The following is a 5,472-nucleotide window of genomic DNA, read 5'->3' on the forward strand; positions in this document are numbered from 1 at the left end:
TTTGAGTTGAGTTGAGACTTAAAAAAATTTTCAATTTCTAAATTCCGATCCTATCGTTCCGTCCGTTCCCATTCTAAATATTAAAAAATAATTAATTTCAAATCCAAATCGCCATTCCAGTTCCAGATTTTTTCGCATACAAGGGCTGTCTTCAATCGTACTAAAAAACTTAAAACATGTGGGTGGGTTCCATAATATCGACAACCGTAGAAATTGATCGAAACTGAATTATTCCCAGTTTGTCGACACTGGAATATTCCCACTTAACCGACATCCCAAATAACCGACGTCGCAAATGATCAACACCACAAATTGTCAACATCCCATATTGTCGACAATGAAATAGTTTCACTATGTCGACACTGAAATAGTCCCAGTATATCGACAAGCTCCCGTTCTTCGGAGCTACTCTTGAAAAGGAGTTGTTCTAATTCATCGTTCAGTTCCTCAACTTACGAGTCGCATCGCAATATTTAATTCCGAATTCCGACGACGGACAATGAATAATGATAAGCTGGCCATTTTGACTAAGCATTAAGTTATTACTTTTATATTGTAAATATTTATCTTTTTTATTTCTTTCCTTGCTTACAGGAAAATTGGTGACTCGTGTGTTACAAACAATAGTTTTTAAGGGAAACAATGTGAAATAATTTGTATAGGTAGGTTATGTAGGCTAATCAACTTGATAACAGACACTTTAGGTAAGTCACCAACAAGAAGGTAAAGTAAGACACCAACAAGAACTTAAGATACAGCTTATTCGTAGGCTAATTCTGAATCATCAAGCAATATTGTAGCAAATGTTTGAATAGGCATATCCCTAGGCTATTAGGATTGTCTCTTATTCCCATTGACCCAGTGTCAACTTTAAGAATTTGTTATTTAAAAATATGCAATGCGGCTGCACTTTAGTTTATGTCCTTTATTCATTCAAATGAAAGATATTAAGGGTACAGTTTCTTAACTGGGCTATGCTAATATCGATTGCAACTATCGTTTCGATTTGTAAACCTTCATGCGATTTTTTCACCATCAGCAAGTTTGGTTGGTTAGGTTAGGTTATGATAGTTTTATTTTGCAATAGATGTATTTAAAAATATCGATTACTAATCAATATTTTCAATTCGATAGTTTCAATCAATATTAGCATAGACCAGTTAAGAAACTGTACCCGATATGAATACATAAGTTAGACTATTTAATATTTTGAATATTTCATTCCGTTAGTTAGGTTAGGTTTCACCCTAACATTACCCAAAATTGATATAGGCCTAAGTTTATCGAATGAAATAATCAATATGACTGGGACGGGTGGCGTCGTCCTGTAATCCAGCTACTACCGTAGGAGGTCACGAATTGTGGATATTTATAGGCATGCACTGTGGATGTGATACTCCCTGGTGTGGATTAACGTCCGCTTGAGTGAGTACTACGACTATCCGCAGTACTATCCTGATAATTAGACCAATTCGTATAGGCTATAGACCAAGGCAATAATGTGGTTCGGATTCCACTATAAACTGTAGGTCCCTTAGTTGCCATTAGCTGTATGGGCTATTAATTAACAGCTGTGTCTAAGGAATGTCGGCCTTAGTCACTAACAAGACTACAAGATCGCGCCACTCATCCTGATCCTACACTCATTTCCATTCGTACTTGGCTTAAAATACCTACTTTGTATGGTCGCCAAGTAATAAGAAAGAAAGTATTAAAGAAATATATTCATTGGAATGAGTGTAGGACGTAAACTTAAGTGCTGCAAAATATTCTAGAGCTGTTTGTATTTGGTGTAAGACTAGACTTGGATTATATCATTCATTGCTGATGACATCAATGTTAATTTTATAGATGATCCTGGAGCAAAGGCTGTAATTTGACCTGAACCCAAATTGGTCTATATTTTAAATATTGTCTTGAACCAATAAGTTAAGAGGACTAACCTTTCTGGACGACATTGCCATCGACATCACAGCAGATGAGAGAGAAAGAGAGACCAGAGTTGTGGACCCTGGAGGCAATTACCATACTGCCGTGATAATGTTCCTTGGTCTAACCATAACTTAAGTGAGGTGAGTCAACATTCTTTCCCCTTTGTGATAGATTCTAGGCTATGTTTGTTAACTAAGTTATTCAAAGTTCAAATCGGTACGGTACTTTGGTAAGTGTTATCCGGAGGGCCTACTGTCGATATTTGGGTGGGTTCCATATTATCGACAACCATAGACACTGATCCAAACTGAATCATTTGCATTTTGTGTTGAACAGAGTTTGAACAACTAATTATTTATATGTTTTATGGTAACTGTAGGGAAAATATAATGTGTAACACAAGTGCAAACTGCCATTGCTGCACTCGACAAACTTTCCACACTCGCCTACGGCTCGTGCGTAAACATTTCTCTCATGTGTAGCAAAGTGCCACTTCGCCCACTAGTTACCTACACAAATAAACTATTATTAATAGTTTTTGGTGGAACATAAGGATAATTAATCTTAATGCAAATTTATAGTTTTTTTATAAACATTCAAAACTAGGCCCCTACTTAAAATGCATTTGGATTACATCTCGAAACATGTTGTTTGGAAATGTCTTAATTAGGCTAGAGCTTGCATTTTTGCAAATTGGGAAATAACAAAGAATTAATGTTGAACGCGTTCGCTACCGAGCGACGCTCATATGCGTCGGTCCGGTCACTCCTACAGACCAAAAGGAATGATCATGACGTTGCTTACAGACCAAGTGATATAGGAATAACATTGCCAACAGACCAAAAGAGAAATATCGTTTAAATGGACTAATTGACTTCATATTGACCTTAAGTGAATTAGTAAGCAATAAATATTGTTTTTATTTATCGTTTTGAGCAAATTTTAAAACGCCGCATATATGCGTCGGTCAGTCTATTTAATAAAATTCAGATAAAAAGATTACCTACATTTTTGTTTCAATAGACCAGGCGACGCACGTTTAAGCGTCGTTTTAAATTTGGTTGTTTCAAGCATTTACTCAAACAAATAAAGAAACTCCAAACACTCGCCAAAACTGCAAAGGTTATAACGTTTACATCTGTTCTGAGATGTCGCGGAATGCACAATGTAAACAACAATGTTGCCAACTGTTGTGTGACGTAACCAATCGTCATATCCACACACCAAGCGACGCACATTTGCGGCAGATATCCCTCTAGACTGATACGATAAAATCAGGGCTTTAAAATAGACCGTTGCTAAGAAATACGCTGTTTAATAACATTGAACACCGACGCAAGTGTGTGTCGTTAGTCTATTTCAATATGATCAGCTGACGCAAATATGCGTCGGTGGTCTATTGTGAGAAATGAGTCGACGCACAATTGCGTCGCTAGTCTATGCAAACGTAAATTTTATATAATTGTGGTAGCGAACGTGTTAAACCAATTTATTTTGCCTAAACCATATTATTGTTACAAATTATAATAGTTGTACTAACTTGACCCAGATTTGCTCAAACATTTTCCTATTATCTGTACCTATTTGAATATTACAAATATAGAAAGGAGTGTACAGACTTGTATTATTTGTTGGACTCAAAGTATTTGTATAACACTATTTTTTGCAATATTTCTGTACAGAACTGAAGCCTACCAGTAAAATGGGGGCGTTGTAATTAATATCCTCCGACATTGGAGAATACAGGGGAGAGGTGTCAGAGGAAGAGGAGATGGAGGATGGGGCGAAGTAAAGACTAAGATTGAAGAGAACTAACTAATGGTAAGTTTTGCCATTTACTTAAATTTAAAACTTATAAATCCAGGGCCGTGTCCATTGCCCCCAAGCCTATTTCGCATAACCCTCCTGAATTACTAGTATTTAACCAGCATTTTAACTGGAGATGTGCCCAAAAATTTGCTTTTGTTTTTTAGGAAATGTAGGCTATATTTTACGACTACCCGCTGGTAGTCGTAAATTTCGATCACGCAATCTTTGCAGATGCTTTCGGCTATCATGAGAATACAAGACAAACTTGGATTATTGTACCCCCTAATTCTAACAGATTTTGGGAAAATTTTCCAAGAGAAAAAGGATTCTTTTGAGGCCCCAAGTGAGTCCCCTTCCCAGGCCGAAGCCCTTGGCAATCGCAGTGTCCACCGTTAGGGGAATACGGCCCTGATTTGGAGGCCTATGTTGGTGTGGGGTCTGGTGCAAACCTCCCCCCCCCCTCAGTACGCCACTGAGTACATTAAATAATGATAGAAGTATGCATAAAAAGACTCTTGTTCTGTTCAGAATACTGTTTTTAATATTAATTTTTGTTCTGTTATATCCAGGCCTGATGACAGGGTGGATCGCGATGGAGGCATGGAGGTTGGGGGAGAGGAGGCTGAAGAAGTGGAGACAAATCAGTTTAGATCCATTATGTTGATTAGTTTAACATTTATTTTGAACATCAGTATTTAAATTTTTTTCTCATTTAGATTATTAAATTAAGATAATTTTATTGTTTTTATGAAGATGTTCTCTTACATTTTTAATATTTGTTTGTACTTCTGCCTGGTAAAAAAATACTGTTTTCCTACAGTTACCTAACAATGTACATGTTCTCTCACTGATTTGAGAAAGCAAAGTGGCCAATTCGCTCATCAGTGAGACAATGTTAACATTGTCTCACTCCAGATTTGCAACGTGAAGGCACAAAATAGTGAGCGCGTAACATGCAGACAAGGTCGTATGTGCGCGAAATACGTTGGCAGCACTGGCTGTAAATCAGCTGGTCAGCTGTTTTACTGTTGTATCATTAAATGTCATATTAAAAGTTCACTTCTGTGTAAAAATATGTTACGTTTCTTTACCAATTTATTTGTTTTATGGTAACTGTAGGAAAAATATAATGTGCAGCTCGAGTGCAAAGTGCAATTGCCTCACTCGAGAAACCATTCCTCACTCGCCTACGGCTCGTGAGTAAGTATTTCTCTCGAGTGAGTCAATTTATCACTTTGCTCACTAGTTGCACAAATAACTATTATTATCTTTGTTAAAATGATTACTTTCACTAACTGACCTTGTCTTGGGTAAAAAGAGATATCTTGATATTTAACTAGCAGGGTGCCTGTTCTATGGGCGGGGATTGTATAAGTCAGTAGAAACCTTCTTATATTTCGATACTTGGTAAATTAATCATTTCCAACTTTATATAGGTAGTATAGATCGCTATTCCTGTATTGATGTACTGAAATGAATAAAATTATATGAAATGAAATGTTTTTTTTTTTTTATATATTTTGATTACACACTATTAAAAAGACATAGCAATATTCTAAAGTTTATAACAGCTTATGTTTGTGTTTTTATTAATGATTTATTGTGACTTTTGAGTGATTGAAGGATTTGTGATTTGGTTTTAAGGAGATTGATGTACCTAATTTTGTATCTATACTTATTAAATAGGTACGCAAGCAGGTTTTTGTGACAATTACTTCTCCGAAATTACTG

General features: G+C 36.2%; 1 long non-coding RNA gene across 1 annotated transcript; it reads left to right on the plus strand.

Moving 5' to 3' along the window:
- The first annotated feature begins 496 nt into the window (after positions 1–496).
- Positions 497–5,161, plus strand: LOC128987650 (uncharacterized). Its single transcript, XR_008490262.1, has 4 exons — positions 497–662; positions 1,852–2,072; positions 3,615–3,753; positions 4,311–5,161. It is a non-coding gene; the product is annotated as an uncharacterized LOC128987650 (long non-coding RNA).
- Positions 5,162–5,472: the final 311 nt, after the last annotated feature.

The sequence above is a fragment of the Macrosteles quadrilineatus genome, unplaced genomic scaffold, assembly GCF_028750875.1.
Source record: "Macrosteles quadrilineatus isolate MER2022 unplaced genomic scaffold, UCM_ALF_1.0 Scaffold_2__2_contigs__length_208266976, whole genome shotgun sequence".
NCBI classification, from domain to species: Eukaryota; Metazoa; Arthropoda; class Insecta; order Hemiptera; family Cicadellidae; genus Macrosteles; species Macrosteles quadrilineatus.